This window comes from Microcaecilia unicolor, chromosome 2, assembly GCF_901765095.1.
Source record: "Microcaecilia unicolor chromosome 2, aMicUni1.1, whole genome shotgun sequence".
Taxonomy (NCBI): Eukaryota; Metazoa; Chordata; class Amphibia; order Gymnophiona; family Siphonopidae; genus Microcaecilia; species Microcaecilia unicolor.
In genome coordinates, this window is record NC_044032.1 from 562,606,019 (window position 1) to 562,621,057 (window position 15,039).

Genomic DNA, 15,039 nt, shown 5'->3' on the forward strand with positions numbered 1-15,039 from the left:
TTTTGTTCACAACCAAGCCTTGAAAAGGTGCCCAAACTGACCAGATGATCACTGGAGCGAATCAGGGATCACCTCCCCTTACTCCCCCAGTTGTCACCAACCCCCTCCCATCCAAAAAACGAATTAAAAACATTTTTTCCAGCCTCTATGCCAGCCTTAAATGTCATACCCAGTTCCATCACAGCAGTATGCAGTTCCCTGGAGCAGTTTTTAGTTGGTACTGCAGTACACTTCAGGCAGGCGGACCCAGGCCCATCCCCCTCCTACCTGTTACACTTGTGGTGGTAAATGGGAGCCCTCTAAAACCCACCCAAAACCCACTGTACCCACATCTAGGTGCCCCCCATTACCCTTTAGGGCTATGGTAGTGTTGTACAGTTGTGGGCAGTGGGTTTTGGTGGGCTCAGCACCCAAGGTAAGGGAGCTATGCACCTGGGATCAATATGTGAAGGCCATTGCAGTGCCCCCTAGGGTGCCCGGTTGGTGTCCTGGCATGTGAGTGGGACCAGTGCACTACAAATGCTGGCTCCTCCCATGACCAAATGGCTTGGATTTGGCCAGGTTTGAGATGGCTGCCATTAGTTTCCATTATCAGCGAAAACCAATGGTGGCCATCTCTAATGCCGGCAATCTCTAAGGGCGGCCCAAATGTTGAGATTTGGCTGGCCCCGACTGTATAATGGAAATGAAAGATTGCCGGCCATCTTGTTTCGATAATACGGTTGGGTACGCCGCTTTACGGGGCCATCATTAGAGATGGCCAGCCCCGTTCGATTATGCCCCTCCATGTCATCACAGCTAATGACATTGTTTTTTGCCAAAATGTTAGGATGGGACAATCCTATCCCAGTTATAATGAAGCTTATTGAAGGGTGGTTCAAAGGGTCAAGTAACACCACCATAAAAAGGCTTCCAATTACATTTGACATCCTATACAAATTTTGATCTGATTGCAATGGATATACAGCTCTTCATATAAGCAGCCCTTTTCTGCTTAGCTTACTCCCTGACATGTGTTTGGAGCCCTTTGCATAACTGAGCTGTTAGCTTGATCCAAAGTGCTTGATGCAAGTCTATTAGTTTGCAATATGACTCTCAGGAACCATAAGGTATGATTAATGATTAAAAAGAAAAGTCCAAAACTCACCAGAGAGGTTAACAACTCCATGGCTCATTTGTAACATTGGTTTTCTGGTTCAGAACACAAAAATATAACTTGCTGGAAAGCACTTCTAATGCAAAAGGATATAACTCCTCTCAATAGATATCAATTTATGTTTATCTTTGAAAGATTCCTTAGTACAGTTGGGCAAGATCAGAGACCATTTGGGACTCAGCTCTTCTGCAATCAGTGATATGAAAAATGTGTCTACTTGGGGTCTATTTCATGCCTCAGTCAAGATGATTGGCAATTAGAAATGCATAGTTTCTATGACATATTTCATATGAACTAAACAAATGTGATAGTTGGCTGAAAGGCAGTATAGAAAATGCCAATAGCCTAATAAGTTTTTTCCCTATGCTAAAACCATTTGGTCTGAAATCATCCCCAATAAAATGTAGAGAAGTGTAATTTTAGCACAGACCACCTAAGTTAATTGGACAGGAAGGTGCCTATTTTATAAAAGCACTTAGGTGGCTTTGTACATCTCTTTATAAAATACTAGCACAAATCCTGCAGCAATTGTGCCTAAATTGAAGGTGCTGACAACAGGCCTGCTCAAGAGTAGATATAAATGTACATACATACAACATGTATGATGTGCTTAAATTTTGACCCTGGTTAGGCTCCTGAGCATATCTACTGTACAAGTACATGCTGTCTTGTGCATATTTATAGGCATTACCAGTCTGTTTTCTGGGATCTAATTTTATAAGAGCCTGTGATAATTTGATCAATGGATAGGCATGAAAACCTCACAAGTCAAAAGAAAAACTTTATTGGTGGAAAATAATTCAAGCAAGACAGTCTGTTCTTCTCGTAGGTTCACTTTCTCCTTGCTAGCAAGCACCATTACCCCCTTCTCTCTTAACACTTCTAGTTTCTTCAGTACAGTTCCAGTTACTTATAAATCCAGGCCTGGCTCTAACTAGGACACTCAGGACCTGGGTCTTCACAGATAAATAAAAACATTCTTCTACCTTTGCAGGCTTCTGTTCCTTCTCATGCAGTCCCTGGGTATTGAGCTAGAGCTACTCTTCACTTTCCTTTGGCTCTTCCCTGCAGGTACTGCTGCCCAGCCACACTTTACAGAGGATTTCTTTTTCTTTCTCTCTCTCTCTCTCTCTCTCTCTCTCTTGCAGATCTCTTGCCTTGAGGCCTCTCTGATCCACTCTGTTCCAGGGCTTTTAAACACTTCCTGACCTGAGCCCCATCCTTCTGCAATTTCAGTGAGGGAATGTTATAGGGGACACCACTCACTCCCTCACATACCCTCCGCCTCAGCTCAACTATACCAGGTTGATACTACCTGGCCCACTTTGCTTAGGGGTTGAGAGCTATCACTCACTAGGGCATCCGAGGCCTTAACAACCACACAACCATCCTCATCACACCATGCCTGCAGCACCCACATATGAACAGGACAGGGTAACCACAGCAACCATTGGGCCCCATCACACCAATGGTCATAAACTGTTGAAATACCCATCACAGGGACATTCAGTCCAGTAGAAAACATCTGGACTGGAACTCCATCCATAGACTGCACTGCAATCCTCTTATCCAGTAGGCATCAGCAATCATCTTGGAACAGGTTATCATCTCCAGAAGACAGCACTTCCTCCATCACAGGTGCATTACATCTCCATGCCAACACTGGATTAATCTTCATCACTTGAGCTTTTCTCCTCTGCAATAGGCTGCTACTATCTCCTCTGGGTTTTCTGACAACCCCCACAACTGGGTCCTTACAACTGATCAGTGTACCTGCACCTAGTTTCTAGGTGTGGGTAAAACTGAACTATAAAACACAGTGGGTAGCCACTCCTTGAGAATTCCACTGTGGTGCCCTTCACCTCCCTCTTATTGGTGGCATTGAATTCTTGTATCAAATCATTCCACAATTCTTGGGTGTCAAGTAAGTCACCCTCCAGATGCTTTCCCTCACAGCCTTCTCCTTCAGCCCCTTGTCCTTAAGCTGCTTTTCTTAAACTAGGGTTTGTTCCTTTGTGGAACTGCTGATCCAGCTAACCAATTCCTTCCTCTTTCTCCTAGCATCCTTCAATTGGTCCTCCATTGTATGCCTATAGCTCAGAGTAATTTCTTCTGGAGACTCTTTCCTGAGGTGGGCAGACATATTCTCCAACTCCTTTGAAGTATCTTTCCTGGATACTTCTAACTGGCATTTCTCCCCCTGCCAGCTGACCTTGCTGTACACATCTCCTTGTGTCCAGCTCTGACAATTTCTCCTGGTGCTCCTGTTCCACAGCAAACTTAGTGTTGAGCTGATACTGTATCTCTACAATTCTCTGTGTCAACAGTTTATTCTCTTCCAACACTCTTGCTGTGTTCTCGCCTTTCTCTTAGCCACCTCCTCCTCCTGGAGGCACATCTCGTGGGCTTGCTGTTGAAGTTTAGTATTCTACTCAGTGAGCATCTGGTAGCCCTTTGTGAGCTGTCCCTTTTCCATCTGCAACTCTTTTATGAGAAGGTTCTGCTGCTTATGACTGACTAAGCTCAGCCACATCACTCTCCCATTGCGCCTCTGCAATCTGTGCATGCTCTCTTACCTATGTAACCCATGGAGTAGGTCATCTGACTGTCTCTACAGACTCTCCATGGAAGATTCATTTAGGGTAATCTGCTCTCTTACATGGGTGACCTCTGTTGTCCTGCTCTCCAGGCTCTTTCTCACAGCTGTGACCCCTCTTCCTTTTGTTCAAAGGCCTCGCATAATCCTTTCAGTTCTGCTTCCACAGCAGCATGGATGGACTGCAGCTTCTCCACATACATGCCTCTTTGCTGGACAAGAGCTTTTATTAAGCTTCCCTTTCTCTCTTGCCAGATCCCAGGTATTGGCTCTCAATTGAACACTTGCCCAGACATTCTGGGCTTGCAACCCATCTCTCTCCTGGTTCAGCTGCTCCTCCCAGTGGACCAGCACAATTTCCCATGATTGTAGTTCCTCTAGCTTGGACTATAGACCTGCCTTTGCAGGATCAAAGCTCCGACATGGACCTTGTCTCAGGTCCTGCACTTTTTCCAGCTGCAGTTAAAGATATTCCTTCTCATCTTGCAGTCTATGGCATTTCTGCTGCATCTTACCAAATTCCCTGGTGAGGTCTTCATTTTAGAGATGGGCTCCCTCTAGATGTGCCCTGAGGGAGGCCTGGATGTGTAGTGGAGAGAGGCTGAAGATGTCCAGTGGGTGAAAGGAAACTAGCAGGGTAAAAACTCCTCTGACAGCAACTCACTTTCATCCTGTGAGCTTGGAGCCCCTAGTCTTCTTGCCTTACCTTACAACAAAGTGCTTCACAAAGATAAGGGGAGATTCAGGTGGTATCTAGAAGGAAGAATCAGCAACCCTATACAGACATAGAGGTTTTCCAGTGAGAGGACTTAACTTACAAAGTTACTGGAAACCCTTTAGCTAAGGAGCACAGGGAAATGCTTTAAAGTTGATCCCTTGCCAAAGAACTGTGTCTTTTTAAGAGTATTTGATAACCCTGCTAGTAGTCCCTTTGGGGAAGGATACATCTTATTAGCCCAATTGAGGAGGATACTGAGAGAAGGAGTAAGGATATGCATGAACCATCAGAGGAGATGAGTTCGTTAGGGCTCACCTTAGACTCAAAGGACATTTCAAAAAGAGAAAGGTGGGCCTTTCTAGGCTAGGAATTATAATTAATGGATATATTAGTCTGTATATCTCATGTGGCGGATTAGGATGCTTTAGTATATGATTGTACTTGGGATGAGTAGCCAATAAACTCTGTGTTCCACACATAGTAACATAGTAAATGACGGCAGATAAAGACCTGAATGGTCCATCCAGTCTGCCCAACAAGATAAACTCATTTTACATGGTATGTGATACTTTATATGTATACCAGAGTTTGAAGATTGTCCTTGCCTTTCTCAGGTTACAGACCATAAAAGTCTGCCCAGCACTGTTCCTGTACTAAAAGTTCTGAAGTTAGTTTTATTTCCTGCTCTACCATCATTGCCTAGCTTTGGCCTTGAGGGGAGATGCTCACCTATTGTATCAGAATCCTTTACTAGTGCTTAGTGAGTTATTCATTTAACATTATGTGGTAATCATGCTATGAAATAATTTACTTTTGGCAGATCTGTTTGTTGCCTGAGTACTAGACCGAATGCAAATGAGAACAGCAGTTTACCACATCCAGATGCTTTTGCCATAGTCTTACAAACTGAAATCATGTCTCTTTGTTACACACACATTTCACTGGGCTCTCACTTTGCTCCATCAATTCGCTATAGAATATATTTAAATACTTGGTGTCAAAATATTTATATTTTAACCTGATGATCTAAACTTTAATATTTCATTTTATATGCTATTAAATAAGAAATTAATATGCTTGCATGTTTATGCTATGCTAGTAAAAGAATGTTGTATACAGATATTGCACATTTGATAGAGATTGAGGAATATTTTAATGCTTTTATTGTGCTGTTTTTTATTTTATCAGTAGGACTATACTGTAGCTCTAAATGTGGAGCTTAATTGCTTTGTTATTCTCCACTAGGGGAGCTTTCTAGTGGCCTGGCAGAATAAAAAAAAATCAATTAAAGAAATAAAGGAATGTATAAATAGAAAAATAACTGTTTTCACATCCTATGGTAAAAAAAACAAACAAAAAAAACCATGTAGATTCTGCTACCTTCAGATGACTATAAATTCACCTCCCTGTCTAGGTGGTGTGGTTCACTGTAAGCATTATAGATTTCAATGGGCACACAGTGGAGCTAGACTCACGATTAGTCATATGACTAGAAGGAATGAAATCCCAAGAAAGAAATGGAGCTACCTAAGACTGCTGAATTAGTCACAGCATGCGTTTCTGAATCAATAGCTGGCATTCATGCAGCTCTGCTGGGATAAATAATTCCAGTCTCACTGCTACAACTTGGGGTTGCTGAAAAGATACCAGTGTGGAGAGGGCAAAATATTTACTAGCAATAGGTCAAGGGGAGAAATAGAACACCAAAAAGTTGACTAAATAATAGAAAACAGGATGTACACATACAGCCTTGTACATTTGTACTAGGGAGTCTTTTCACTTTCAACCACATGCTGTAGCTCTTTCGAATGGCACCATTCTTTTCCAAAAGAAAGGTTTCTATTTTGAAATGGGATTCCTTGTATTAGAAGAAAATAATACCGCTTTATACCTCATAGCAATACAGAATAATGAAAGTTATATTTGTGGATTATCCACCTTTAAATAGCAAATAAGCAAATCAAGTCTTAGAGATCCCTTATTCTATAGAATAATTTAAATTCTATTTGTACAGTAGTCATTTTCCACTATTTCTGAGAGAGAGCAAGATGAAGAGGATATTCTTAAAATAGAATTTCACTGATAAGTTATCCATCCAAATCTATTTTAGATGTTTGTCAAAGTATCTCCCCTAAATAGCAGCATATATTTCTATGTGGAAAGAGAATGGAAGCAAAACAAAACAGCAGTGCTTAAACAGCAATTCCTGTAATTGGGAAATAAGGCCAGTGCTGGGCAGACTTCTATGGTCTGTGACCTGATTATGGCTAGACATCTGGATGGGCTGGAGTGGGCTTTGATGGCAACTCCAGTAGTTGGGGAGTATGTCCAGAGGTAGACGTCTATGGTCTGTGCCCTGAAAATGGGAAAAGCAAATCAAGAATATATGTTATATTGTATACATGCTATGAGTTTATCTTATTGGGCAGAATGGATGGACCATGCAGGTTTTATCTGATGCCATGTACTATGTTTTTTTTTTAATTGAAAGACTTTCAAATACATTTCTGTTCACATAGAAAAAGGAAACAAGATCCACAAGATGTAATAATAACACTTCCCCACTAGCCCACATCAAAAGAGAGGAGAATTATCATAAAAGCAAGACAAAATCATGAAAATATCCAGTGGTTCCCAAATCTGTCAGGTTTTCAGGATACCCACAATGAATATTCATGAGAGAGATTTGCATGCACTGCCGCCACTGCGTGAAAATCTATCTCATTAATTCATTGTAGGCATCCTGAAAACTGGCTGGGGTGCCTCCAGGACAAGGTTGGGGAACCACTGTCTTAATCCTTAATTGAACTCCAATTTAATACAGTCACTTGTCATGACCCCTAAGAACATTTTCTAATTGCATTGACTCCCAAAAAATATACTCTTTCCCTTGGTAGGTGATAATACATTTGAAAGGCTACTTAAGGAAAAACAACGCTCCCAAAGCAATTACATGAGGTTTCAGACTTTAAAATGCCTTATGTCTCAACTGGGTTGCTATGAAAACATCAGGAAAAACATTAATTGTATCCCCACAAAACGTTTCTTCTTTCTTAGCAAAATACACTTTCAAAACTAACAATTTGTGATTCTCATTATCAAATGTGACCAATAGAGTAGAACAACTAGTAATAACATCTTGCGTATCCTCCAAGAAAACCATCCAATCAACACCTGAGGCTTCCAATTGGCCCACCTGCTGGTCAACCATCACCTTTTTCTTAATAGGCTCATAATAGCAGTTATTCAGTTTGAATGTCACCAAGAATCTGCTTAAGGTACTTCCTTAGAAGAATCTCAGGAGATAACAGGTAGATTGAGGAAAAATTTAAGAAATGTAAATTGTAGGCTCTATGAGCATGCTCCATAGATTCCAAGCTAGAATGAATAACATGAAACTCATTAATAAAGGAGACTGAAGAAGCCTGCAATGTCTCAATCAATCTGAGATTGCACCCCTGAAAGCTGCTTATCCAATATAGCTAAATTAGCAGCCATATTCTGAAATTTATCAGCTACTTGCTCAGAGAAAGAGGCAATACTATTTTAAGCATCCGTTCCATAAGTGAGTTGAGTCCATAAGTCCTCTAAGGTAATTTCCTTACCATCTCCACTGATGGAGTCGTTACTTGAAAAGGAGATCCTTGAATCCTCTCTGGAATTTTCCCAAAGGACAAACTCAATGCTGCAACAACCTTCCCTTGCTGACCCACCGGAGATTGGGGCACCTCTTGGGAATCCCCCTGCTAATGGAGATAAAGCTGAAAGGGGAGGAGTTTTATCTGTAGTGTTGAGCGAAACCTTTATTGGAGATAGTACTTGTACTCCAGGAATGTCTTTCACACCACTAGAAACAATATGTTTCTCCATCAGGCCCACCAGAATGGGAGTAGATACTTTAACTTTCACCACTCCTTTATGCTTCTCCATATTAGCAAGGATAAAAAATGCAAATGATCACAATACCTGAGCTCCTCATTGCTCCTCGGTGCTCCAGGGGTTTTCCAAGGGGCAGGGCCTTTAGTAGCACTCCAGAGGCCCAAAAATGATGTCGGGGGAGGGGGGCAGTCCAAACTGATGCCTGAAGAATTCAGCACCAGAGTTCTACTCAATCCTTATGCTCAGAAACACAGCAGGAGACCTCCTCCATATCTTTGACATCAATCAGTAGGCCTCCTCTGACGTTCTGGCCAATACTGCAGCCTTTAGTAGCACTCCATAGGCCTCAAGATACTATCGGGGGGGGGGGGGGAGTCTAATCCGGTGCCTGAAGGAATTGGCACCAGAGTTCCACCATAAGCTTCCACTCACTCTTCCTCCTCAGAAACACAGCACAAGACCTCCTCTAGATCTGTGGAATCAACTTGTAGGCCTCCTCCCTGTCATCTACTATGTTACAGTGACATTAAGAGGTCAAATAGTGATACTTGGATTGTTCTTAATAAAAATTGTTAGAAATGTAGATATGCAAATGAAAAAAGGGTAAATGTCGAAACAAGAGCAAGAAAACGTTTCCTATCTTTATTAAATTGCAGTACTCATGTTTTGCAGCTTAGTAAATCCTGCACAGTACTTTTTGTTGTAAAACAGCACTTGCAGTACCACTTTAACAGGACTTAGTAAACAGGGCCATTAGAAACTCAACTTTAAGGCCCTCTTTTACCAAACTGCGCTAGCAATTTCCACGCAGCAATGCTGACAATGCCCATTCAAAGTGGGAATTGCTAGCGTGGTTTGGTAAAAGAAGCCCTAAGTAAATGAATGGCAGGTCTAAATATAGGCAACTAAGTTTTGCCACCAAAATGTAGGTGTATTTTAGCTGAAAACTTGACACTGAAGTTCAGTTGAAATCGTCCTAATCCTAGGTGTCCAAAATTTGGACACCTAAAGTGAAACACTGATTTCTCTAAAATGTACAAAACAGAGAATAATTTAATTTAATAAAAGATGCTTTTACATGTCAAGGCATGTGGTACCAAAAAGGCATGAATTCTTATGTATCCCTTTCATAAACATGATCGGGGATAGAGTATAGGCAGAGCTCATTCAGATTCCCTATTTACATATGTTCTTTATAAAATACATGAGTTCATGCATGCCTTGCAAGCAGCTATTTATGCCCACTCCCCAGTAGATGCACTGTCTTCAGCTTCAATTCAGCTGTGAGTTCTTCTGACTTACCCCTATTATTTAATAAAGGCATACACTGTTTGTGCTTAGCCTGTAATTCTATATACTGTGCCAAAAAGCCAATTAGGCTTCTAACCTTTGACACTCAAATGGGTATAAATAGCAGTTAGGCACCTAAGAGTACTTAGGCACTATACTATAAGTTTTGTAGCATGGTAACTGCAAAGTGGGTATTTACATGGGAGGGGCATAGATGGGTCATAGGCATTCTGACTATTTAAGTGCTCACATTACTGAATACTGAACACTTACAATAGTACTACTACTATTTAGCATTTCTATAGCGCTACAAGGCATACGCAGCGCTGCACAAACATAGAAGAAAGACAGTCCCTGCTCAAAGAGCTTACAATCTAATAGACAAAGAACACGCATATGTGGTAGTGCCTAAATTTAGGCACCTAATTGCTGACTTAGGCTACTATTCTATAAACAGATTAGGTGCACAAATTTGTGGCTATAGAATACTAGCTTAACACCTAGATTTTGGGCACTTAACTTTTAACAACCTTTTTAGACTTGCCACCATCCCCAAGATTCTATATAAGGTGACTGAAGTTGTGCTCGCAGATTAGCATGCATATCCGATTTTCACATGCAGCTTAATTGACTAATGAGCCAATCAGCACCAATAATTGGCTGCTAACAACCAATTATTGTCATTAATTGGCCTCCATTGTTAAAATTCTATAGAGTAGCTATGAATGGCATGGCTATGACTTTCATATTCTTATGGAGGAAAAAGCCTCTGAATTCCCGATTCAGAAAACGTTATATTCTGATTTTACGGGATGGAATCTTCATTGGCTGAAAAAACTACCTTGTTGTACAAACTATAATATAACTTTTATTTTAATTTGCTATATGTTTGTACATGGCAGTTATCTTAATATTGTAGTGTTGCAGTATTGTTCCGACGGGGTCCCGTTTCGCCGTCTTCGGCTTTTTCAAGGAAAAATGATCTCGTACTGCATAGGTTGAGGTCTGTGAATCAAAATGTGAATCAGCCACTAAGAAATACTCGAAAAATACCATCCTCCAATATTCTGCATTATGATTTTCACTTGTTGGCTACTATTCATCATAAAGACCCTTGTGCTATAATCAAGATATACACACTTACTTTTCTCTCAGCGTGGTTTCACTTTGTTTCGCAGCTTGTTTCAAAATGGTGCCCACTATATAATGACACTCATTCGTTCCCCTATCTTCCTATTGGCTAGAGAATTTAAAGGGCTCTTACTCCAGGCATCCTTTAAAGAAACCACCTTACAAAAAGGTTGCCCATTGAATCGTGGTATTCAAACCATTGGGTTCTAATGATTGAAGTCTGAATATCCATTAATGATTTTAGTCTGAACCCAATGGTTTGAATACCACGATTCAATGGGCAACTTTTTTGTAAGGTGGTTTCTTTAAAGGACGCCTGGAGTAAGAACACTTTAAATTCTCTAGCCAATAGGAAAATAGGGGAACAAATGAGCGTCATTATATAGTGGGCGCCATTTTGAAACAACCCACCATTTTTCAGTGCACCTTAGTAAAAGGACCCCTAACTGATTTGCCAAATCTCATAAGAGGCCACAATGGGAATCAAGCCCACTGCACTAAACATTAGGCTACTTCTCCACTCTAAAAAGGGTTTTAAAAATAAAATGTTTAGTATCAATATAGTCTGTGAGGTGAGGGCCAGACATAGCACAGTCATGGTAGGGATGGAGAATGAAGAAGCAGGACTCATTTGACCTATCATGTCGAAACTTTCTGAAAAGCAGCTCAACAGGTCCAATCAAAAGAACATAAGAATTGCCATACTGGGTCAGACCAATGAAGCATCTAGCCTAGTATCCTGCTTCCAACAGTGGCCAATCCAGGTCACAAGTACTTGGCAGAAACCCAACCAGCAGTAACATTTCATGCTACAAAACTCGGGGCAAGCAGTGGCTTCCCCCATGTCCATCTCAATAACAGACTATGCACTTTTCTCCAGAAACCTGTCTAAACCTTCCCCAATCCCAGACATGTTAACCACTGCCACAACATACTCTGGCAATGAGCTCAACCACTCCCCGAGTGAAAAAACATTTCCTCCTATTCATTCCAAAAGTATTTTTATGTAAATTCATTGAGTGTCCCCATGTCCTTGCACCAACCACTCTACTCTACTCAGGATTCTGCAGACCTCAATTATTTCCCTCCTCAGCCATTTTCTTTACAAGCTGAAGAAGCCCATCACCTTGGTCGTTCTTCTCTGAACCCCCCCCCCCCCAATTCCACCATATCTTTTTTAACACATGGCAAATTGAGGTCACACCATGGAGCGATACAGAGGCATTACAATATTCTTGATCTTATCTTGTATCAATTTCCAAACTATTTCTAGCATCCTGCTTGCTTTCTTGGCCGCAGCGGCAATGGAGGGTTAAGTGACTTGCCCAGAGTCACAAGGAACTACAGTGGGAATTGAACCCAGTTTCCCAGGATCAAAGTCTGCTGCACTAACCGCCCCATATATGGGTACAGTGGGTTTCTGGTGGTTTTTGGAGGGCTCACAATTTCCACCATAAGTGTAACAGGTAGGGGAAGGTATGGGCCTGGGTCCACCTGTCTACAATGCACTGCACCCACCACTACACTACTCTGGGGACCTGTATGCTGCTCTAATGGACCTGGCTATGACATCTGAGGATATTGGGTGGTCTTTGGTATCACTGCTGTGGGACAAGCCACAGGCAGCATCAGAGGTGGAAACATGGTGTGTCAGAGAAATTACTATCCGGGATAACCAACTCTTTTAGGTAGTTGTGACTATGAATTTTAAGTAGCTACTAGGGATGTGCATTCATTTGAAATGAAATAGGAAATGCCATGTCATTTTATGTTGCTGGCAAACAAAAACTAGAGGAAAACACATAAAAAGTTCCTTTTATATGTCAATAGCGTGCACTATTCACAAATAGTGCACATTTTTCTCGGAAAGCTGTGCACATTTATTCATTTATTTTTCACATTTTGAGCCCACCTATTACCTAGGCGAGTTACAATAAAACACATATAATTAAAACAACAAACACAATCTGTTCCATATTCTACAATTTGACATTCTCATAACAGCATTTTAAGACGGATATGCCTAAAAAAAAAAGCTTTCAGCTGCTGTTAAATGTGGACAATTCTGTAATCATATGCAATTTCTCTGCTTATTCCATAAGAAAAGATTACAGCAGTGAAAGCAGCCTCTTTTGTAACTGCTTAATGTATTTTAGATACACAGGCCAAAGAAAGTAATTTTGTCCCATGACAACATAATGGAAGAAAAAGAATAAAATGAACATGAAAATATCACAGGAAATGACATGAAACAAAATGTTCTGGCTGTCACGCCTAGTGTCTACTGAATCTCTTAGACTCAAATAACCTAGGGGTCCTTTTACTAAGCCACAACAAAAAATGGCCTGCAGTAGTGTGGGCGCGTGTTTTTGGCACGCGCTGGGCTTGTTTTTACCGCGTCTGGGAAAAAGGGTTTTTTTCAACGGGCCTAGAAAAGGCCTTCAGTAAAATTGAAATCAGCCCGGGCCTATTGATCTAGCACCCATTGATCTAGCAGTAAGGGTTCACACGCTATATAAGCGGCAACTAGTTGTCGTACGCCAACTGTCAATTAACACCAGAAATGCCGTGCATGGTAGGAAATAAAAAATAATTTGTCCCGGCAGTATAGGTGTGCACCAAACTCAAATTACCACCAGGGGGATGCACTAGTAGTCTCATTTTGGCATGCATTGCATGTGCATAGAGCCTACTGTGCCTTTGTAAAAGGGCCCCTTAGTGCCATTGGGATATCTTTTAGTAAACAGGTGATCCCTAGCCATGCCCAGCTGCAGGTACAACTGGCCAAGACAGATGGTAAAAGCATGCATATTAATAATGGTATCTGGACCTGTGAAAATGCTACTCTTCTGACCTCAACTCAGTGTTATGTACTGGGTCTGTTCCTAAACTCAGTCTTATACATTGTCTATTTAGAGACTTAAATCTGGGGCTGCTGGTTATGAAGAATTGACACCAATCCTTAATCCCATTCTTTATTTAATCCTATTGATGACAAGATAAAACAAATCACATACAATTGTGTTACAATGGATTAGGGATTCTGTACAGAGCGAGTCTGTGTCTGTGATTAGCCTGTTTCCCTGGGAGGAGGAACTGTCAGTGTCTGGTAATTTGAATACTGAAACACAGGACTAAAAGAAATCACAGCAGCACTGATAACCATATAGCCGCACAGGTAAAAAATCACTATGAATTACTACGAGAGAAAAAAAAAACAAGCAGCAGTTTACTGCCTGAACATGGAGAGTTTAAGCCCCCTACACATTGGATCTATGACTTAGGTACAGCAACCATCTCTCTCAATTTCCTCAAAAAAGCAATTGGAGGGATGGGGGGAATTCTGCTCCTCCCAGCATGCTCTGAGGCTGGCAGCAACAACAAAGCTCCAAAAGGCATTAAGAGCAGAACACAGGTATTCATAAAGGCTAATCACAGAGGACTGCAGAAATACAGTGACCTAGTCCATATACACAGCTCAATAAAAATACAGATATGCAATGGGACAGACACTCCCCACCTGGTAGCAGTAGATACTACTATTAACCCTTTACCAATAACCAAACATTTTAAGCATGCAAGTCCATGTAAGCTGGTTCTTTGTCGCTTGACAACTTCTTACACTAATTACACATTGGTGTAACATTCCACAAAAGCCTTCTCAGTTCCATGCGGATCACAATGATAAAGAAGCCAAAACATCAATATGTGACTTACATAACTCTATCTCACAGATAAAAATATGTCAAAACTATATACTTCTTAAATAAAAAAATGTTTTCAGCTGTTTCGTAAAGCTTAAATAATCCCTTAAAGAATACAGTAGAATAGAATTCCAGTAGGAAGATAATTCCAAACTGAATAAAGTAGGAAGAGAATGCAATAGGAAGAGAAGTCCAAACTGAAGAAGCTTTATAAGATAAGGAAGTAGAGAGCTGTCTAAAGGATTTAACTGAGCTGAGAGAAATTGTAAAACAACCTATCTCCAAATTATTTGTCTGGATAAGGGAGAAAAAATTTCAACCAAATGTGATGGAATATCACCACAAAGGGACCAAAAAGCTATTGAGCATAATTTAAAATGGGACCTCACCACTATTGGTAGCCAGTGAATTTAATAAAAATATGGATTTACTGATTCTTTCCAATGTAGAGAAAAAAATGACTCTAATTGCTACATTTTGAACTGTCTGAAGCTTTTTCAAGACATTTGTACAACCTACATAAACAATGTTACAATAATCTAATTTAGAAAGCAATAATGATTGT